This window comes from Spea bombifrons, chromosome 3, assembly GCF_027358695.1.
Source record: "Spea bombifrons isolate aSpeBom1 chromosome 3, aSpeBom1.2.pri, whole genome shotgun sequence".
Lineage (NCBI taxonomy): Eukaryota > Metazoa > Chordata > Amphibia > Anura > Pelobatidae > Spea > Spea bombifrons.
Window position 1 is genome coordinate 62,029,402 of NC_071089.1, and position 24,585 is coordinate 62,053,986.

Genomic DNA, 24,585 nt, shown 5'->3' on the forward strand with positions numbered 1-24,585 from the left:
GAACTGCCAAATGATTGACACAGCTTCTTTTGCCAAGTACATAATAATATGTTTGGTGCTTAGAGTTCAGTTTACATATTGTAGCCTTTGAATTCGTTTTTTTTGTATACAACATGCAGAGAAGAAATTTGAGGACAGAAATGGTATCAGCCTGAGACAGAGCAGTGGATACTTGGCTATGAAGGGAGATGTTCACGGACTGCCATTTACTGTTAAATGAATGCATCATTCAGAGTGTGGTATCTCCGTAGACGTTGAAAGCACAGCATGTAGCCCTCTTGCTTCTTCCATGAAATTGTGTGCTTTGTTCAATCAGACTCTTCAACTCTTAGACCTGTAAATGATTATTTTTTTCAAGGTTGCCTGAATGTACCTGACATAACATGAAATCCATGTTGATTACTCATGTGAGGCGCAAAGTAGAATGATTAATTTCTCATAAAGAATAATCAGTTGAGATTACATATTGTGCTTGCAATGCCGTCTGTCCTATAGATAATGAAAAATAATAAAATAATTAAAAAAATGGTAACAACAAGAGATGGAGAGACTTTTAAATGCTAACTCATATGTATAAACTCACCGCACATTGGTGGTGTTCCTTTCTGCTTTGTTTCATTTATTCTACATTTAATAATGCCTGGGGTGACAATATTTAACGTCATTTCTAACCAAAATAAATTATTGTGATGCATATTATAGACCATGATGACACTCCAACATTTCAGGTGACAGCCCCATAAAAACTCAGTCTGTTGGGATATATGTTATAGGAAAGCTGTGTTTGTTGCTTCACTTTAGAGATAGTACATTGAATAGCTCAGATTATGTGAAGCTGAGCTTTTCTGTTGTTTACCCAAGTGTCCAGATGTTATAACCAAATCCCAGACCTCTTAATGCCTTTTAATTTCATCTCTTTATAAAGGACTCTCCAAACACAACAGGGAGTCCCCTTGAATTTTCTCATCAGAATTAACCCCTGTGCTGCTCATAGTAAGACAAATGGCATATTTTTTAGAAACTAAATATAAAGAGCATATTGAGAATGTATTCCTGACAGTCTGCTACGTCTGGAAGGTGCGTAAATATGTTTGTGTGTTTGTTTACATTTCTGTCACAAACAGTCAATTTATACCATGTGTTTTAATCATTGTATTCAGTCACAGTCAACTGCCCCATTCATCCCCACCAATAGAGAATAGAATACATATTAGAAGAAGCTGCAGCTCCAGATCTCTGGTGAGCAAATAAAGCAATGCATTGTCTGCAATCTAAGAAGCTGGAAGGCAGGGCACAGAAGAGGATTCTGCTGAATCCTTACATTGTACCCAAAAATGCAAATTTAAAGATGAAATGCAGCTATCATGGATATGAAAGTATCTAGTTATGCCTAATTAACACTTAACTCATACTAAACTAATAACCTTAGATTTTATAGAGATGTAAGCTAGGAGGGAAGATTCTAGTACAGCTCAATGGTTGTAATGTAATAGTTAACCATTAGGTTGAAAGACAAGGATTTCTTAGTGCAGATTATGATACTTTTTATGTTTTTTCATGAAAACATTTCTTAATCCGTTTAACCCTTTTGGTGTACTTTAATCAGAGTTGGTATTTGACTAGTGGTTACTGATTTCAGTGCAAAGTCCCTTGAGGTAAAGAAGTGGTGTGGCTGCTCCTTAAATATTTCAATGAGGTTAGCTTGGGTGTATGCACCCACAACTGCTCCCAAAGAGGTTTTTGTCGATTCACACATACTCTGAGTAATAGAGAATATTTTTGAGTTTAGGTCTTACAAAAAGTATTCTATCTATTTAGTTTGTTAACCTGCATGAAGTATGTTGTTGCATAGCACTACCATTTTTGTGTGCTGTCATTAGTTGATTGTTTTTTTTGTTATAAAATTGGTTTGGTAAAGTCCATTGTAAAATTCTTTTAGAAACTCTTCAGAATTATGAATCAATAGTCATTCTTGATCAAAGTTCTAAAAGTCGTCCTGTCAATATAGCAACCAAAGGAATGTTCTTGCTGACCGAACCATTTTATTGGTTCAAAATATTGCCGGTTCAAAATAGTTTAGAAAGGGCCCTTCCGACCTGGATCGGTGCACTCCAAGTCGGAAGGACCCTTTCTAAACAATTACAGTACGAGGAGACAGTAAGAAGGGGTTGCACCGCACCGACCCCTGTAGTTACACCAGTAATAATACAGCATTACTATACCTCAATCAAGTGTCTGCAATGCTTCCTTATATTTTGTATGGGAAAAACACATCCAACATTTGTAAAATTGCAACTATATAGTTATAGAGCTTCATACAGATTGAAACTAGCTGTGATGAGACAGATGCTGAGTGTGCTTAGTTTCTGCATCTGTATGAGTGTCCCACTTAATGCTGGAGACATTCTTTGCTTTGATGTCTTGGCAGGGAAGTCTGTGCTACGTGGTGCTCTGAAAATCAGAAAGAAGCCAGAGTACGTGATGTGTAACTTAATGATGCCTGAGGAGCTGATAATATAAAGCTGGTAGCTTGGCACGGGTCATTTAAGCAAAGTCACTGTAGCACTGTTCTTATCATCAGCATCTGGAGACCTCTCTGTCTCTCAGACTCCGTTATATGTATGAAGTTTCTATTGCGGCGATGGAATAATGCAGTGGTTTTTAGAGGATTAATTTCTTTTAACGTCGGTAGCAAGCCTCTTTCCTCCCCTGATTTCCGTCATTTTTCTAGATCAGAATGAATTGGTGGCTATGAGTCTATCACAGTAATCCACAACCCTAAATATCACATTAATGTGTATCATTGTATGAATAAAATACGTTGTTATTGTTGTGAATGCCTTACCACGTGACACAAGTACAGTCACTTAAAAATTGATGATAAATCCCAGTCCCCTTGCCATGCATGTAACTGCACTCCAAAAACAAAAGTGCCCTTCTTTGACCATTTGAAATTTTTGGTGGGTATACTCTCCGAAATATAAACATGTACACATTATTACACACAGATGTATACACACACACATACTTACACATACTTACATTGTCTATAAAACTGATGGTGAGTCACATACTCTGAACTTGACTCCTTCATATTCTACTCTGATTTTATAATATCTGATATCCCAGCTGTTGGAATTCTCACTGATATATCAGTGTTAAAACCCCTTCTGGAATTCATAATATACTTGCCTCCTGACAAGTTATGGCTTTCATAAGAGACAGTATTAGAACCAATGGTCAGTCACTAAGGTTGAATCTTAGGTATGGACCATTAATATTTTTGAAGAGCCTTCAGGTCAGATCATTCAGAAGGGTATGTGCACCAGTAACATCACCTCGTATGGAATAGACCCACTATGTTGCATATTATGTGACACGGATTCAGCAGTCATAAGTGGGACTGTGTAAACCTATGTATGTAGATGGTGAGTGCTCTGCTGTGTTGTTTCTAATTAAGTGAGCTTCCTAATTGCTGCCTATTGTCACTTTCAAATAAAAACAAAAGCCCGTCAGCCTCCCTGTCCTTGTGTTAAACACGCCGCAGAGACACTTGGCTCCTATTTCCATACACAAGCACATTAGACTGGTCTGCAGGCTAGCTTGCCAGTGACATCTATAAATCTCTCTCCAGCAGTCTAGCTTGCCATTGGCATGGATAAATTACTGCCCAGCGGGCTAGCTTGCCAATGGCATGGATGTATCGTTGTCTAGCAGGCTAGCTTGCCAGTGGCATGGATGAATTGCTGCCCAGCAGGCTAGGTGCCAGCAGCACAGATGGATCACTGCTGAGTTTAAACTGAATCCAGCAATAAGGAGAGAATAATATGGGAGCCCATTGACACAACATCAGGAGTCAGGCGCCAAGAAAATACATATCATTTAAACACGTATATTTGCATTAATGTTAATCAGTGAAAATAATTTAGCAGTCCATTACTAATAAGACACATTGTCTTAAAATATATTATTATGCAATAAAGAATACAGATTATTTTCCTTCCTGCATCTTAAGAATAACCTGTGATATTTTTTTACCAATTTTGTGGAACCCACCAACTAACTATGTTCCTTTAGAAGGCAGTTTGGATGCATGGGGCATGGACACACGTAGGCATTTTTTATTTTTACATAAAAAGGATTTTGGCACAACCATTTAAATGGTCCTAATGGTATAGCCATTGCCTTAGTTACCATGATACACAACACTTTCTTTCAGCATCACGTTTTATACGTAGCCCCCATCTGGTACTTTTCTGAGTTTGTTGGGCGGGGGTATGAAATAGCTTATGTTGCAATTTGCTTTGGTAACGGGCCAAAGCACGTCTCTTACCCAACTAACTTTATTTCCCTTTCTTTTCTAATCTATTTAAAAGATTTTGAACGTTCTATGCATTTGTTCTTTCACCCTTCGGGGCCAACTTAGAGGTCATTACAGTAAAGAGACTTAATGTTATAAGAGAGAGTCTTTTCAGTAAAAACGGCTCACGCCACATTTTTTTCCCCATTAAATTGTTCCCTTCAGTGAAAATGCTAATTACTTGTAATTAATTTAACGGCATTCTTTGCCCAGAGAAATTCCTAACTGCAGAACTGGTGGCATGCACAACTGGAGAACCTTGGAGCGTTTATGCTTAAATAATTGGAGATGGAAGAAGGACTTTCTTAAAATTAGCAAACGTGGTGCTGAAAATGTAGCTACATTGGGAAAGTGAATACTTTATTTTGCTAAAGGTGCACTCCAGCCTTTTAGACAAAAAATACATCCTGAGGTCCTTTATAAGGCAGCAATCATTAAATGGAGCAGGGACTATGGCTGCCTACTACCATCCCCTCAAAAGTAAAAAAATAAATAAAAAAAGCATGCCAACAGGTTGGCAGCCAATCTATAGCTAGATCCGCTGGGTGGCACACTGGAAAAACTGTATGATCTCTGCGGTCATGGAGGGGATAAGATGTTATACCACAGCCAGCCCTCTCAACTGCAAATTAGAAATAAAATAATCACAAATAAATAAAATATATCCTACACCCACACTTTATAAACATATTATTATTACCGTATTTGCTCGATTATAAGACGACCCCGATTATAAGACGACCCCCCAAAATCAAAATATTAATTTAGGAAAAAAACAAAAAGCCTGAATATAAGACTACCCTATAGGGAAAAAGTTTTACCAGTAAATATTAATTAATGTAAATTATTTTCATGTTTAATAAAAGCTATGATTGAGAAAAATATATTTTTTAAATTTCCTTTTATTTGCCAACCTGCCCCCCCCAGTTATGCCACTCTGCCCCCAGAAATGCTTTATACCCCCCTATTTGCCACTCTGCCCCATGATATGCCTTATACCCCTGTATGCCACTCTGGCATATAGGGGGTTAAAAGGCATATCATGGGGCTGAGTGGCATATAGGGGGGTATAAAGCATTTCTGGAGGTATATAGGCATATCATGGGGCTGAGTGGCATATAGGGGGTTAAAATGCATTTCTGGAGGTCCAGAAATGCATTTTAACCCCCTATATGCCACTCAGCCCCATTATATGCCTTTTAACCCAGCATGTACTGGCTGCCTTGGCTTGATAGGAGTGTGATTGCTGTTAGCAGTTTGATATATATATATATATCAAACTGCTAACAGCAATCACACTCCTATCAAGCCAAGGCAGCCAGTACATGCTGGAACCTGGGGATGATAGCAGTGGGATTACAGCCTCCATATGCCATGCTACAACCCCCACCCCCCTTACACATCCATGCTATCACACACACACTCACACTCATTCACAAACATTTAAATACTCATTCATTCCCTTAATCACACACACTTCACACATACTCAAAAACCCTCCCCCACCCCCTCACCTGAACTGCAGATCTCCCACTCGCAGACTTCTGCAGGGGACCGGCTGTAGCAACTTCTCTGGCCCCGCCCTCAGAGGAGGGAGGGGGGAGATAGAGTTCTGTGAGGACGCTGCAAGCTTCCTGCCCTGCTTCTAACAGAAGAGACGCTGCTCGCGACCGGTAAGCAGCATGGCGCCAGCATTTTTTTGGGGTCTGATTAGAAGACGACCCCGATTATAAGACGAGGGGTATTTTTCAGAGCATTTGCTCTGGAAAAAACCTCGTCTTATAATCGAGCAAATACGGTATTATTTTAGACATGGGCTGATAACGCCTGTGTATTACATTTTAGCCTACAAAAGTGGGTGCACTTCAAAAGATGAAAATGTATATATTTTTTTAATCTAGACTGTGTGGCATATTATGTAATTTAACTCTTTATTCTTAAATTTGCCTTAAGCTGTGGTGCTGTCAAATGAGCATGTTATATAGCGTGCCCTGTTGATTAAAAAGAAATATACAATAATATATACATGTGGGGTATTTTTGCTATCTAGAGGTGTAGCTGAATACATTTTAGTGAACGAGAAAGCATTTATTTATTGTTTTAGATAATATAAGACTTTGGTACAGCACTGTACGCCTACTAATATTTGCCCTGTAATTACCGAAAACATATAGGAATTCTATACAAAACTATACAAAAATGTGGCCCTTTTCAGCTTTTTCAGCAGTCATACTAAATGTTAGAGTATACATCTAAAAGTGGTATCAAAAGAAAGCTCTATCTGTCCTGGAAACAATGTATAATTTGTATGGGCAGAAAAAATGAAAAGGGGAATCATAGCTAAACCAACCAACATACTGTATTTGCTCAATTATAAGATTACCCTGATTATAAGATGACCTCCAGAATTTCAGTATTCATTTAGGAAAAAAAGAAAAAGCCTGAAGACTACGCTATAGGAAAAAGGTTTTACTAGTAAACAATAATTCACATGTAAATTTTTTTTCATATTTAATAAAAACTATGATTGAGAAAAATGCATTTTGTTTGCCACTCTGACCCCAGTTATACACATCCGACCCCTAGATATGCCTTATGCCCCCCTATACAGTACTCTGCCTCCCTGATTTCTAAGCTGAGGACAAATATTAGAATCTATTTAGCAGGTTTTTCTTAATTTGCAATTGTAGATAAGTAAAATATTTTTGAAATGAGAAAAAGTTCAACAAGTGTTCTTTTTTCAATTTCTCACCATATTTTATATATTTTTTTAAATTAACCATTACATTTATTTATTTAGCCTCAGCAAATTCCGTCGCTCTGCTACAACAGAATATTTTAAAATCACAGATGACAACAAACTGGTACTAAAGGAGAAGAGGGGCCTGCTCTTGGGAGCTTACAGTCTAGTTGGTGGTTCATAAAGAAGTGAAACAGTAGAGCTTGGATAGGGATTTGTTGATCAAGTCAGGATGATCTGTAGAGGTCGTTGGCCGTTCAGGTGAATTCATTAGGATGATGGCTGAGAGTGTTAGGAAGAAAGGTTATACGCTTCTCGAAAAAAAGGAGAGCTTTTGAAATTTGCATATGATGAGAAAAGGAATTCCAGAGAAGGGTTATAGCACGGGTGAAATCCTGGATACGGGAATGGAAGGAGGTAATGATGGTAGAAGAGAGACGCAGGTCATGAGAGCAATGTAGAGGGTGGTTAGGGGTGTATTTAGATAGGAAGTTAGAGATATAAGGGGTGCAGAGTTGTGAAGGACTCTGTAGGTCAGGAATTTGAATTTAATTTTGAAGGGTATGGGGAGCCAATGGAGCGATTGGCACAGTGGAGCAGCAGATGAACGGTGAAAGAGAAATAGGAAGTTGCAATAATCCAGACAGGAAATCACATAGGAGTGTATTAGTATTTTGATTTTTTCTTGTGTGAGGAATGATCGAATTCTGGAGAATTATACATTGTATGGCATGAGCAAAATAATGATCTCTAAAGAAAGCCCTTCTTGTACTGAAAGAAACAGTATTTTGTGTTGGTACAGTAAATGTTTTTCTCAATAAAATATGATGGCTGTATTATTTCGGCAGGCCTTGATTAATATCACATCCTGTATTTTTTCTGTTGGAAAAAGATACGTCAGCTAATGACTAAGCTGAGTGTTTTGGAGTACATAAAGCTTTGCATATTTTATAGCTGCCTTCCTTGATAAATCTGTTGATGCCCTCAATGGTGTTAGTAATACCCATTTGCTGGCATTAATTCACTAGCATATGATCGTTTTTCTCACTTTTTTGTGGACATTTCCACACTCTGAATAGCCTGTTATATATATATATACTCTATATGGACAAAAGTATTGGGACACCTGACTATTACACCAACAGGGACTATGATGACACTGCAGTCTAAATACATAGGCATTAATATGTAGTTGGTCCCCCGTTTGCAGCTATAACAGCTTCCACTCTTCTGGAAAGGCTTTCCACAAGGTTTTGGAGTATTTCTGTGGGGATTTTGCCCATTCAATCAGTAGAGCATTTGTGAGGTCAGGTACTGATGTTGGACTAAAAGGCCGGGCTCGCAACCTCAATTCCAGTTCATCCCAAAGGTTCAATGGGATTGAGGTGAGGTGTGCTGCCAGTCAAGTTCCTCGAAACCAAACCCATCCAACCAACCATGTCTTTATGGACCTTGCTTTGTGCACTGGGGCACATTTTAAAAATAAATCACAGTTGTGCTTTAGTTTTATGTCTGCTTTTCATTGGTGGATGTCTGTGCACCTACCTAAAGGCTCCTTCCTCACATCCTATGCTCCCCTGCTGTTTGACAGTATACTCCAGAGAAAGCGTTAGATGAGAGGTGTGACAGAGATCTCCACTTACAGTTGGGCTGAAGTAGAGGGAGATGAGGAGAGCCTGCTCCGGGCCCCTCTTTGTTTGAAGATGGCCAAAGAGGTGTGTTGCAGTTATTAGATTTGTCCATGTCCAGTTCAGCTAAATTAGTTTTGTTGATTAACCATCTGAAGTTGCTCATCTATGCAGTCTATATCTTGCATGCCGGGGCCGGTGAGCAGTATAAAACAAATTGCACTGATGATGAATTTTGCCCATGGGTGGACTTTTAATTTCTTTTAGATCACTTAGGAGTTTATGAATGGATATTATGAAATGTTGTATTTCTTGAATGATGCAGTCTTGTTAAAATGGTTACAAAAAGTAAAAGATTTGTAAGGTGACAGGTCTTTTTAAAGTAGATTTTTTTTAAGTAACTGAAATTAAGAAACTCCCTGGTGACAGATTCCTTTTTAAAATCACCATATTAGTTCTTCTTTTAGATTGTAAACCGAGAAGTGTCAATTCTCTAGTATTTATGTGGCTTCTTTTATTGTTATGTTTCAGGGTCTTTACCGAAGCTGTGTCAGAAGCAATGTGGTGAAGTCAAGTTACCATAGCTTAAGGAACTATTGGTAAGTTTTTTGTTTCATTTTTTTTTGTATAAAATTAGAATCCCTCTCAAGCCAACTGATAATGTTCAACTCTACTGTGGGTCTTATTACTATCTTAAATAGTGTTTTCATGAGCCTGCAAGGGTGGTGAAGAAGGTTCAGAGGTAAGTTGCCTAATTGATTGCGCTAATTAGGGCCACGAGTTTATTCTTCTTCTGTGTCTCATATTATGGTACAGACAGCCTCACATATGTGTTTCTGTATTGCATTTACTTTGCAGTCCCTTTTGTACGGTGTTTTATATATTGGTGGAAGGTATTATATTTGAGTGATTAGGCCAGTTTTGACATCAAGACAATATGACACATATGACAGTTCTTTTATGGGAAAAAAATGTGTTTCGTTTTGTGCATAAAGGAGATATCACAATATGTGTAATGGTTAACCATTAGCTTTCTCCTCTCATACCTGTTAGTTTTGCTGTAGTTCAAGGGACTGGCTGGATTGTAATGACCAGCCAGGTATCTCCATTCCCACTAATGCCATGAGTGCCCTCCGTAGCCCTCTATGGAAATTATCTTTAAGTAGACATCCCTTTATCATAGCTCTAGTATGTAATTTATCTAGATTTAGTATTTAGAATCTAACAGGCAGGTGACTTCACAATAGCTGTTACTTCATTGCAACATAATAATGTGCAGAGAGGAGAGAATGTAAGGGTTTGCTTTTATATAAGATGAGGTAAGATATCCTGTAAACTAAGGTCAAGATTTCATCCTAACAGTATTGTTATGTTACTGAAGGTCTTGCACATAAATGTCAGTCAATTTAGTGTTGTTTGTGTTTTGTTTATGATTCTGTTATACAGAAGCTATATATATATATATATATATATATATATATATATATATATACAACATGTGTTCACATTATGATAATTGTGTGACTTGTTTATATGTTTCTCCCCTAAATCCTTTGTTGTAGACTTTATTATGTATGGACTACTTAAATGATTTTAAAGCTGCAGGACGCTGTGCTGAAAGGAGCAAGTTCCTTCCAAACTTAAATCGCTATTTTGATATTTTGCAAGAATTGACTTAAACATCAATAGGTACCCATATAGGAGGGAGTGTAATACTTTAATCTGCTGAGATAAATTATTTATTTTTCTTTATAACAGTTTTAGCTTTGGCCATGTCCAGGTTCATGTAGTGAATTCACCTGTTCAAAAGCTTGGTAGCTGAATCTCGGAAGTAATAACTAAATGGGGGATTGAATGTGTTTATTGATCGCTGTTGCCTGGCAGCATTATCTTGTGTTATCTTCAGTGACCATTTATAGAGTCTTTGTAATCATCCACTCCCTGTTCTGTTGGTGACCTTGGTGGTTCTTCAGAAGACATCATATGGACCATTTGGATGTTCCTGCTAGCCTTCTTTTTTCCCCCCAAGAACAGTCATTTAGAAAATAGACTTTTCATTGGCTATCCGAGCCTTTGGCGATCCTCTGGGGTTTATTCACTGAAGCAGGCGTTTTAAGGAGAGTATTGCAGCTTCAACTCACCATCTTCACTATCCATTATGAAGAACCAATGCTGACAAGTTTCTCCCAAACTTGCCCTGCATACTAATACTGGTAGAAAGACTCTCTAAGAATGCCTACATTAACTATGTATTACACGGTGCCATCTAGCAGTAGAAGCTCCTTGTGGCTAGCCTTTGGTACGGTTAAAATTAAGTTTTAACCACGACACTCCCACAAACTCGTGCACTATGAGGGCTTGTGTGGAGTACACTGTCTATTGCTTGCCATTTTTACCCAAGGGGGATATCTTCTGTCCGTCTTCATCAGAACATGGTACAGTGATGGCTAATACTTGACACTAATTACTGTGGTCTGGGTTTGGCTGCCTCAGTATGCCAGTTGTTAACCCGCACTATCTTCATATTCACGCACACATATACAAGCACACCACCGTTCAAAAGTTTGGGGTCACCTGGAAATGTTTGTTTTTGAAAGAAATGCAAAATGTTTCCATTAAAATAACATGAAATGTATGTGAAATACAATGTAGACATTGTTAATGTTATACATGACTATTGTAGCTGAAAACTATATTTAATGGAACATGGAGGTGCACAGAGGCCTTTTATCAGCAACCATCACTGTTAGCACAGCAAGAAAGTTCCTTGTTGTCTATGAAAACAGCTAAGTGACCCCAATGTTTTAAACGGTAGTGTATATAGTTATTCATAAGACATAGGAGTTGATTACTAAATATATGTGGGATTTCATGCCAAAAATCTGTCCAAATTTTCACAATTAAATGGTGCATCTGCAACAAAAATATACATAAATATTTCCCACAAGCTTAATTTTACATATTGTGCCACCTTGTAATTGTGGTACCTTCATAAATCACTCAGTGGAATAACTTAAGCAAACTCACCTAGAAATTGCAAATAAATAAATAGCCAAGCCTCATAAACTCATGTGAGCAGTTAACATGTAAAGGAAGTGCTAACAAATAGGCATCTTATAGGCATCATACGCTACATTATCTGACGTGTTTTAAAGTAGTTTTACTCCCTACACTAGCAAACCTCATGAGAAGACTGAACATCATAATGCCCACATTAAAGATGGCCCTTTCTAACTTAATGTGTCATAACAAGCTGATCTGGCCCAGACTAGCCAAATTCCCAGTGGACTCTTGCCCCATCATCTCACATACCTAGCGTTCAGCCGTACACCTATGATTCATTGGCCACAAGCCTTAAAATGACAGCGTCAATTTTACCACCTCAGTCCAGTACCGCAGGCGATGGTTCTGTGCCTAGGTATAATAATATGTCTGAACATCAGAATAAACTACAATACAGTCTGGTAGCAGTGCATCAATAGCTTTTTTTCTCTTAAATACACTTAGTCAAAATGAAACATACATCTTTTCTGCTAAAAGACACGGTGTTCTTTTAAATTGCTACTGGGAAGACAGCCAGTAGCATCATGAGTTCTGTGCATAGCCCATAAAGATGCAACAGTCGTGTTTAGTAAATGATACCAATTTATAAAATCTAAACAAATAACGGAGAGCACATTTGATAATCAAGGAAGTTCTGCATGCAAGATGTAATTATATTAGAATAATTTAAAACATTGATTCCAGCATGTCATTTGGACCTTTCCTGATGGACCCACTTAAAAGAATACATATTCCATTTCTCCTAGTGTATACAGATATTTGTTTTAATTGTGGGGTCTTTAGTGGTAAGCGATACATTTTATTGGGCCAAGATTTCATCTGAAGAAAAGACCTCAGATGTTCTGAAGGCTTTTTTTTCTATGGTAGCTCAGTAAGAGCTTCTTAAAGATTGTGTTGATATGGTAATGGAGCATTGTTGAATGTTGTAACATTTAGGCGTGTTAAGTAATTCAAGGTTTATGTCTTTTTGAATATTTCGCTTTCCTGTTTTGAGTATGAGGCATCCAAGTCGCCACCCCAATCGCAATCAGAGGACACCATACGTGCCAATTATGCTTCTGAAGAACAGGATAACCTTAGTAGGAGGACATTTTCTACCCATCAAGGATTTGATATTTGTCTGAGACATATTAGATCTCCCCAACCCTGGCAGCCAGCATGTTTGCTCTCGATATTTAAATAAATAAAATATAAATTTTTGTATATTTTTTACATGTTTTTTGATATAGGCATATTTTTCACTGCCTAACATGAAACCTCAAACATCTTAAATGCCTACTTGCTCCCACCACTATAATATATTGTAACAGAAAGTCGGGTATGTTAGTGGATGGCTGTTTATAAGAATTTCCGTGTGGAAAACGAACATTAATGCACCAAACCTAGCCACTAACCTAAAACTAAACACCTACAAAAAAAACAAACGTGAAAAGGCTGTAAAACCTTGATTACTGTAAAATGACAATCAGGGGATTAACTTTATTACAGAAGGTTTACAGTGTAGCTCCATATTGAAATGCTTCTCAGACTCTGTCCCGACATCCATTAGTGTAAGGCGAGGAGCTGGAGACACAGCATGTGTTAAGTACACTGGCTTATGCAATACGTGCAATGATCACTGTCATTGGGCGTCACATGACTCAACTACCTACCAGTTGGTTTGTGAGGCAATAATGGAAACAATAATGATGCCACCAAATATCTGTTGGTCTGCCTGGCCCAGTTGGCATGTGGTCATTACTAGCGTAATTACTTAATTGGGAAACTTTTTATTTTCATTGTCATCGTATAGTCTTAAAAAACAATTTTTGCATCCCATGTGAGTTTCTGCTTTAGTTGTATGTTCATCTAATATATGCGCAAAACATGCAGAAGGAGAATTAAGACGTATTGATCAGTCTAAAGCTGGAAGAGTTCTGGTAAATGCTTGATCAACGGACAGAAACTTCCTTTTATGTTTTGTATTTTGAATTTAACAGTTTGCATCATATTGTGTGTCTTGACTATGTCTTCTATTATAAGAAGGCCCTGTCAGAAGATGGATATTTGTTATATGCCTCTTAGCTTTGTTCTAAACAGAACTTATGAAACCGTTCCATGTGTCCACAAAATAGAGCAATGTAATACCCATGTAATATTGTACATGATTATAACAGGTGCATCTTTCGCCATGTCTGGTAGTGTCTGTTTTTTCTCCAACAAGTCTCAACGCTTGATGTCGTGGTGTTTTCCCAGGTCTTATTTCTGCCACCTCTTCTGTGTTTGTCATTATGCAGAGGTGGCATATGATTCATATGATTAAATGTCAATAGAAGAGCCAATGAGTCCTGTTACTGCAGATGCGTGCTGCTGAGTAAAAGATTTCCCTGCCTTTCAGGCTGTGCCACCTGCTATGATATTACCGTTTTGGAAAGAAACGTTAAACATCATCAGTGTCATGTCTGGTTACTGTTTTTAATGCCAGAAGAGGCGAACCACACATTACATTAACAGAACACGTTAGCCATCCCAGCAATTGGGCAAACAGGGTTCTTGGTAAATATCTAACTAATAGGTCATAATGTGATACAGTACAGTTAATCTGCACATCACACGGACAAGGCTCTTCATGCTGCACCGAGGCAGTAAACTGATCTATTGATAAGAAGCTGTGTACGAGTTATGTTTATGAGATTAACAGTAAATGTGCAAATTATTCATGCAAAAACATTTTCACTCAGAAATATATTAAGAAATATTGTATTTATCTTTATTTACACAATTTGTTTCAGAAAGATATTTTATATCAATAAAGAGTAAATAATATATATATATATATATATATATATTATCAATCACAGGACTTGACAAATGCAATGGCTCCTAGCTTGTTAGATTATTTATATATATATATATATATATATATATATATATATATATGTTATGGTGCCATGATCCATATGTATAATAATAGTTCCCTCTTACAGCATGATATTTTTGCTGATGCCTCCTGTTGCCTGCCTGCCAGTCACCCAGATGTTAGCCTCCTGTCCTTAACCTAGTTCCCTTTGCTTAGCTCCCTGCCTCCACCCTTTTATGTTGTTCTGTAGCCTTTTAACTTTTGACTTCACTACATCAGGAGGGGAACATTGGTTATCTATGGAGCAAACCCAGTCTAGAGTCTTTAGCAGTCTAGGAATAATGAAGGATGTCCAAAAGTAGCACAATGTAGGTTTTGATAAACCACACTAGAACACATTTCGACGAAGAGCACCTTAATTGCTTGTCTTCCATTAATTCCTTTAACTAACTGTAATTATCCTAGTTCCTTCAGGTCATAGCCAGGCCTTGGCAAGCAAAGTTCTTAACAGCAAAGAATTGCCCTCTAGACCACTAGGCAGGAGGTTCACAGGCAATGCAGAGCAGCCATGTGTGGGACCCAGAGGCTGTCCATACCTGCATACCCTTATCTTATATACAGATGTTAAAGATCTATACGGGAATAACAGTGAATGTAGAGTGTATTCCCTCCAATAGCTGTGCATAGGTGGCCATTCTGGCTATCTTCTTTGGCCTTCTAACTGCAAACTGATTCGGCCTTCTTTCTGCCCTATGGTAACTTTATCTGGTTCATCACAACAGGAGAGCAGTCTCATAGTCTCTTTCTTGTTAACTTGTTTGGTCATCTTTTATTACATTCTCTTATATGAAAATGTTATGACAGAGTAGAAGTCTTTTCACTTCACAAAGCTTCAGATTTCCTTCATAAAAAAATACTTCTGATCCAGCCATAAAAGAAGAAGAACCAGCGGGACATTCTACCGAGTGCTATAGTGATTGAAGCACTTTGTACCATAATTGGTCATTCATTGTTGCAGAGCAGTACACTAACATTGAAATGTTCACAAAGCAGTCAAAGGGTTGCCCAGTTTAGTTGTGTGTTTCCATATATGCATAGATCCATTAATGCATGCACTTTATCACAATAACGTCTAAAATGGGTGGAAAATATCCACTACTCAATCCAGAGGCAGATATTGAGAGTCATCATTCCACATATATTCTAATGTAGCTCTGCTTTTTCGACTCTGTCAGTGTTTTGCTGGGATAATCTTTGTTGCTCCATAATAAAATTAGCTTTGCCTTGAGGAATGTTGTAGTTCTGGGTTTCCAAAGCAGGAGAGGACCAACTATGTTTAAATAGAGTCTCAGCATCTGCAGTGTATGTCATGGGGGTTATTTGTGGCCAGGAAGCTGGTACTTGGCCGTTTTCCAGGATGTAATGGTTCTCAGCTGCACCCCTCCATACAATTTTAGTCATGATCAAGTAATACCCATGGAGTTATCCAAGGAGAGGCTACAGTCAACAGAAGGCGGACTTTTTTTTTAACCCTGAATTGTTAAAGGGATAAGACTCCTCAACAAAAATAATACAAGTAAGTACTTTAATGTGCATTCTTCAAACAGTTAAAAAATTAAATTACTTTAGGAGCTGCAACACCTCTGTGAAAATCTAAAATCAACTGGATTGATTTCCACAAATGAGTATGGGGGTCTTATTAGATGCATCCGGCACTCACACTTTCGTGTAAATTTCCTTTATTCAATCATATAATCCATCTGTTGGTGTTAAAAAGGTTAACAGCACTGTTGAAGGTGTATCTCAGCTACACAAAACGCTGCATCATAAGCTATCATTTTTACCAATTTCTGGATTATTTGATTGAATAAAGAAAATATAGAGTAAAGCGTGAGTGTCAGGTCCGTTATTTTATTTGGATTCACTGTTTGGTGCTAACCGAGAACAGCACAGAGCTGGCTCCGGCTTGCTATTGAGGCGTCTTTTATTTTTCCTTTCCAGCCAAAGCAGCAGCCCAGGACTTTATCTTACGGGTCTTATTAGATGCCTCCTCTGTAACCGGAATTCTGATTGTATTTTTCCATACGTGTATCACTGAATATAGTGGACTGACAAAAATAATCAATTAGTCAGTTTTTATTTGTTTATAGAAGGATTGCATTGGTTTTTTCCAGTATTAAAAGCAACATATAGAAATCTCATATATTTTCCATTGTATCTTCATTATATTATGTCAAGTCCAGTCTGACACTAATTCAATTTAAATTCCAGTTCTGACTGCCTTATAAATGAAGTCTAATCCACTAGCTGATGGAAAGGCAATGGGGATTGTGCAGTTTCTAAATTGGTTAAAGGGATAAAGGCACAAAGAGTGCTTAAAGACAAGTGCTGCCCTATGGTATGAACGTCACAAAGGGGCTCCTTTATGTGTCTGAAAGCCTTGGGATGCAATCATCAGTTAGTGGCAGCCCCTAAAGTATATGGATAGTTTGCCCCCTTTCTAGAAACCTAAGCCTGCTTTTTTGGCCCTTAGTGATAATCGATTGAGTAGTGTTTAGGTACATTAATACTTTAAACACTTATACATACCATAAGAATTATGCTCATTCAAATGCATGTTGGATTTGCTCCAGCTCTGTTACCTTAGCCCAATCTACTAGACAAACCCCCTTACCCTTTATCATAATGCCCATGGCACACAATACACTGTTCTAGCATTGTCATAAAGAATCAGCTCACTGTGGTGTATAAGCAGTGAATGTCACCCTAATATCACAATGTCACACAATGTCAGCTTCCCATCTCCTTGTGAGTCTCAGAGACTTGGCCAAGAAGATGACATTTATAAAATAAAATAAAAAAAACACGGGGAAAAGAAGACATAATAGTGTCAGGCATGTAAACACAAAAATGTATAAACTTTGGGCATGCAATAGGTTGGTTTCATGCGGGACATAAAACTTTCACAAGTAATTGAATAATTAAATCCCTATAAAGATTGCAGTGGGACAGTGAAATAAAACATATAAATGTTATAACATATATAAAAGTTTCTTGTCTATTTTGTCCCTTTGCAGTCAGTGTAAGGGTTCCTGTTCAGTTACTTAAGGTTAACGGCATTGAATGAAGCTCAATAATCCTAGGGTGTAGAACAGGAAAACATGGTGATATATCTAGTATGGAAGACCATTTCCTGGATATTCAATTTATTCAATCTATTGTTAATATAGAAGAAGACTTTCTATGCTGCTATCCATTTTCTAAGTGGTAAGGTGATGCATGTTACAAAAGTCTATAATATACGTCATAAATAAGGTTAGTTAATATTTCGTCATTGAAATGAAGATGAGCTGGTAAACTATATTAGTTTACATAATAAAACTCTAAATAAAGACACGAATGGAAGTCTAAATGCCGTACAAGTTGTATCCCGAGACTGTTCAAAAGACAAAATTCCCAGTTATGGTCATCTATGCAAGCATGATGCTGGGTTGTAAAGAATCAGAAAGTGGGGGCTTGATGCGTAACTTTACAGCTCACTGCTTAGACCTCATCTAGTGTATTCTGTATAGTACTGAACATCCCATCTCCAGAAGGATATAGATAGTCTGGAGAGAGTCCAACTAAGATGTTGCCTGGTTTACAGTGTATAAACATAACAGGAAAGACTAAATGATCTTGACATGTGTAGTTTGGAGGAAAGACATTAAAACATAAAGCAGTTTAACTAAGTACAGGAGGCAAAGGGACAGCCAAAGAGTTATTCTTTTTTAGGTTAAATCCACGCCTTAGGTTTCCAGATAAGACTTCATATCCTAAAACTAGAGGTTCAAAGGCTTATGAGTAATACAAGGAGATATTTCTTCACTGAGAGAGTAGCGTATACATGGTATGGCATTACAGAAAAAGGGATAAAGCTTTGGACCGGTGTATATACCAAATAACATTTGAGATCACACAACAGGTAGAACTATTGTATTTTTCTATGCCTGTTAGATAAGGAAAGAAATTAGAAAGAAAAAAAATGTTTACAATGATACCTTTATTGGCCATCTGTATTGCAAGCTTTTAAGACTGCTCAGGTGTCTTTTTCATGCATGTTTTCCTGAAGAAGAGTATTTGACTTAATATTTGTAATGGATGAACATGCAAGGAATGTAAAATGTAAAGTGTCGATTTTTGTCCCCTCTCTTACCCTATGACCCTATTCCCCATAGGTCTGCTTGTGGTATGTATCAGAGTGCTCTTCAACAATAAACTCACATTCATACGGGTTCATGTTCCAGCAAACATTAGTTCAAATTAGTTGGCTTATACTTTGGTCTTGTAGTGAATGTCATAGCTAATTACATCTACAATCTAGAAATAATCACCCCACCCCAACCATGCCTCCTTAAGAAAGAAACCTCTGGCCATTGGAATTGTCAGCAGGTAGCACAAATAAACTTGTTTGTGGACACAAATGAGGACCTTTCTTCACCTTTTTGTAAGCATCCTCAGGTTGAAATTGCTTTACAATTTACTATGATTTTTAATCAGTGACTGCGATAAAAGTATCACAATCTAATTCCCAGACATCAGCATCTATTCTCAATGGAATTGCATTTTCAACATTGTAATATGTTAAATGTATTAAAGGATTTGTCTTTCGAAAAGTCTAGAAACGGGTTAAAGATTAAGATGTGACCTCTCTCTAAACCCATGGAAACCATGTGAAAAGGCCAATGTGTATTTTTTTGATGTTTATGACATGAGCAGGTTCCTCGTTTGATCTGTTAGGACACATGCTGTGTTTGAGAGTGGGGGGTAATGTTCTGAAGCTTTATTTCATAGAAGAGCTTATCAGGGCCATATCCGTGAAGACAGCAGTCAGCATTATGCCTAGAGGATTTCTGGAGAGCATTGGATATACCACAGAGTATGAGAAATAATGCATTGTTTCAGATGAGATGAGGCCATAATATCCCCTGAATCCCCTGACAAGGAAACTCCTTGAAAGTAATAATGAAAAAATAAAAGACGGCAGAGTGGCTCTTTGTTGTGTTTCCGGAGGGCAGATCTGCTCCTCTTTCATTCCTTCCATTGCGGAGGGGGGTTCGATACTCCATGCTCAAACAGCAGCTTTGTGCTAATGTGTTTCCGTGCGGATTTGCCAGACGACCCCGTGACCTTTCGGCAGCAGGCCAGTTCTGCCACAACAACCGTTCCTTAAATAATCTCTGCAAGTGAAGTCATTGTAAACCTCGGTTACAGCCCGGATGTAGAGTGACTTTTAGTAGGTTATCTTCAGATCCACATAATAACTCCATTCTATGTACAATATAAGTGCAGATATTTCGTCTGCTACAAGACATGCAGATCTCAAAAAGATATTTCCTTTAACCCCTTCGAGCCAAAATGATAAGCATCAAATATGGATAATCATCATTTGGCAATGGAAACACTAATCAATCACAGGCCCACAATTCTTGTTTTGTTGTATCCTTTAATTGTATGTAACGCAAATTGTTGATGCTATATAAAAAAGATAATGAAATATTGTCGGCTTTGATGGACAGGGTGGCCGACTCCTTTGTATGAATATTTATTTTAACTTGTGCTACTTGTACAGTATATGCGGAAAGTGCTGCTGGTTTGTAAATAGAAAAATACAATAAAAAAGCATGTATCTAAAGCTGGAAATACAGTCTACCACCCAGCAAAAAACAAATAGATATGAGTCTTTGTCGCCCGGAGACCATTCGGTGCAGCTTACAAATAGAAGAATAACTGGGAGAGACATGTTTCTAGTGGCAATCAATAACTGTGCATCCTAGTGTGATTGGATTAATTGGTAGCGGTGCTGCCTACAGCTACATTATGCTCTTAAGTCAGCAAAGTAATTCTTGCAGAAGAGGGATTTCCTATTTTAAAGTGCCGTATAACAATAATTAAGCTTTCAAACTAACTACTCTGGTACCTAGGGAGTGTTGAAAGCAATGCACTGTGGCACTTAATAAACTAATGTTCAACACCGTACACACCAACTATTTGCTTTAATAAGACCTATGCAATTCCAGATACCTTCTGTGATATTTTGTTTTCAGAGATCATATTGTCTTGTCACTTTTTTTACTAATAAAAATTACTTTTTTGAGTCTGCTGTAAGGAGACCATGGAGTAGTGCTAAATGCTATGTCTATAGTTTATCGGATAACATCTCGAAACAAGCATTAGGGCAAACTGCAAAGTAGCTTAGATGGTGTAACTGTCCATGTGACCAGATGCCCAAAAGAGAGAAGGTAGCCCTGATTTGCCCCATAAGTCTCCAGGAAATTGACAGTGCTTTCACTTTCGATATATTTGCAATGGACGTCATTATAAATCAGCTTGTTCCATTTTATCTGATGCAGAACTTTTATCATGCCTCAGACTTCAGTGTCTTTGGAATAGTAATTATGTTACATTTATTTGTAGAGCGTCAGCAGATTCCAAAGTACATTAGTAGGACAGGAAAATTAACAATAACAAATTGACAATAAAGTAGGGCATGTTAAGGCATACTAGGACAGAAAGAGAAGAGAGCCTTGCACTCCCGAGTTTACAATCTTTTAATAACAGATAAGGTAATGTGAATGCTCATCTATGAAGAACAACCAGGCATTTGCCAAACATTGGTCAGTGCGGGTCTACAGAAGAGGAAAAGCCTGCTATGATGTAGCACACCACAAAAAAAGACCACATGAAGGCACCTCAGATACAATGTGGAACAGGAAATGGTGGGTAGCATTGTGAGAATGTGGGAATGCCTCGATCACAATTTCTTAATGACCTCATTGAAATAATGTAACCGAATCTGCCGGTGACGATACCTAGGGCTGTCACTCAGAGTTATGTTCTTCCCTTAATCACTGATTACTCATGAAATCTAAGGTTTGATGCATGTTAAGGAACACACATGAATCACTGGTATACCTGATACACCACAAGGTCCTATAATCTGAAAATCCCTCCTTCATAATTTCATTTCTGAACAAATGGTACTTCTCTCACCAGTAGAGCAGCTGAAATGTCTGCTTGAACTTGTCATCATGTAATTATTAAGACTAGCCTCCTGGACAGTTATGGTCATTAAAAGAACCTTCAAAAAAAGCCATTTGGTGGCTATACTCGTTAGTGCATAATAAGTCCTTTGGCAAGTATTTTGAAATGTGCTTTATAGTTCACAATAAAGCCTAAACACATTTTAGCGTCCTTGTGATTAATGGCTGGTCTTTCTTCAATTAAGTCTTATAAATGTAGCCAAGCATACAAAGGGAGTTGCCAGATTTTTGGTATGAATAGCAAGTAGAATCAGAGTTACACTGTGTCTGGTGAGCAGCTGCCACCACAAATGTAAAGATTAACTCATTTTTAGTAAACTGCCCCTATTGTTGCCAATTCTTTCTTCCCTCTTCATTCTTCATCCCTGGCGGCAGGGTCCAGGGGCCCTCCTGAAATCAATGTATGCTGTTGGGGTACCAGCCTGGTTGACAGGCTAATATGCCGTCAAGCTGAAAGAGACAGGTCACCATGAAGGGTGTTTTACACGGAAATACACTGCAGGGGAGACTGGGGCATGTATATTTAATATAAGGGAACAGTCTCATAAAAAAAACATGACTGTTAATTTCATGCATCATCTATGTATCTCGAATGTCCTTGAATCCTTTCCCAGTCTTAGTCTCATGACCACAAACGTTCCTGTATTTTTTTATTTTTTGCTTGTTTGTGAAACTTGTCTCTTGATCACCCTGTAGTCAAACTCCATGTACAATGCTTTCTATGGAAGTTGTTATTCTTCAATTGATCGTAAATCATAAGGCTTCCAACAGATTGTGGGGTGGTTCTTTCGCTGGCACTTTATCATACCAAGTTGTTGCAGCCAGCAATGTCAAGATGATTCCTTTGTGTTCTTAATAAGTGGATGTGTCATGCATTGCCGTTTGCTCCCATTTAATTACTGATTTTTAATGCAGTGAAGCTAATGTCTTGATTAGATCTTTATCTGCAAAGATCTGTATAATCTTTATCCCAGCATGTCACTCAACAGAAGAAAACACCAGTCAAGTCAAAATATTACCGTCTCTACAGTTCAGATTTTATCTTTTGGTGAATTTGGGATTTCTTTCTATTTTTAGAAGATCATATTAGAAGGGTCGATATATTTTGAAAAATGTGTTTGCAAGGATTACCACCTTTTCTTCTGAATCTGCCATAACAGTGGTAGAAACAGGCAGTTTCTGTCCCTCTGGCATCACATTTTACATGGGGTTTCCTTAAATGTCATAGGGGTCTTAATTGACCACACGGGTCTTGTGGCAGTCACATGATGCATGTCACAATGCTCATCGGCAGAAACTCAGACACAGGTACAAGGGTGGAAAGTGCTCCTTTTTTATTTTACAAATCTTTTTTCAAATTACCATTATTGATTCATTCACTATGCAGTTGAGGGTTTGGAGATCACTCCTTGGTGATGAGATGGTACCATCCTTATCTATCTATCTTGGCCCAATAAAATATATCAACTTCTACTAAAGGACTCCATGTCAGTTTTTAATGGAGATTGCTTCTTAAAGCTTTACTTTGTACATTTGAGGCTATGCATACAGGTCATTTATGCTATGAAATGGTATAAGTAGCACACATACAAGGACCTTTTCAATATTTGCTGCTGTGATGACTACACCACATTTACCACTTGGCACCAGAATTGCATTTGATACAGTATATAACTATACCTGAAAACTTTCTGTATGCGCTGACCCTGAGCTAACCCACATTAATTTCATAAAAACGGGCTGGCAATGTATTTTCTGCTATATCATAACTGAAACTAGTAGGGATTAAGAAAGCCCTTAGGTTCTCACAGATTGATATTCTTGTGAATATTAAAACCATAATGGATATCCCTGTTGTGAGTCCATGTGGGGTCTTTGTGATGTTCTCAAATGTTTGGATATATAACTCTAGTTGTAAAACAGGCCATATAACCATCTGAATTGAATATAAAATGAAGCCTTTTTTTTTCTCTGAGAGACTAATACACTTTTCAGTAAGCCTGCCAAGGAATGTCCCTGAATTTACCCAGAATCTCCTGGTAAAATGCTTAATGTATTATATGGTAGCCAGGATTTTACACAGTACTTTTTATTCATTTCTTGGACATGTTGATACTTATTCCAATCATTCATCGAACATTTTTTTTAATCAAGATTTATTTAAACAAAATATTTCAATGTCTTATAGTTGCTAATGCTCCTGGTGAACTTTGTGGGAAAGTATTTTGGATTTGATCATTACACATTGCTTTCACGTGAGATTTTGGGATCCCTTCCACTCTATGAGAGAAGAAAATCTCCTGAACGAGATAGCACTTACATTTAATAACCAGAAAATTCTGTATTATATGTACCCTTTATGACTCGAATACAGCACATTTAAATTGAGGAGAAATGATGTTCTGTTCTCTAAAGATACTTGGCAAACACAGAAGATCTGTTCTAGTCCATTAGCCACTGTATTATGAGAAGAAGCTTTCCAATGGTACGCTGAAGACTAATTGTACAAGTCTTTAAAACAACGTGGGAATAGGGGAACAAAGTGCAGTTTCTTAGCTGCATATATTGATTTCTTCTTTGGCAACCTAAAAACAAGTCTGTCTAAAAATGTGGACTTCTCATAAATGACCTGTTGCATCAAGTGATTAAAACAAAATAGAAAGTGTACATTCCTAGGAACGAATTTGTCTTCAGATATAATCCAAGGTGGTATTATTATTAATATTATTATCTTTTATTTATCAGGCGCTAACAAATTACGCGGTGCTGTACAATTTAAATGGGGCCGTTAACACCCATAGGAAATATACATTAATACATACAGACACATCAGGAGTTGACAACCCTGCCCATAAGCTTCCTAGTCAGGAATG

General features: G+C 37.7%; 1 protein-coding gene across 1 annotated transcript in view; it reads left to right on the forward strand.

Annotated features, from left to right (window-relative positions):
• The window catches only part of FYN (FYN proto-oncogene, Src family tyrosine kinase), an 88,431-nt gene that overhangs the window by 31,693 nt on the left and 32,153 nt on the right, over positions 1–24,585 (forward strand). The window contains exon 2 of the mRNA XM_053460051.1: positions 9,260–9,327. The gene's annotated coding sequence lies outside the window, so the exon portion shown is untranslated. The remainder of the gene's footprint in view (positions 1–9,259; positions 9,328–24,585) is intronic.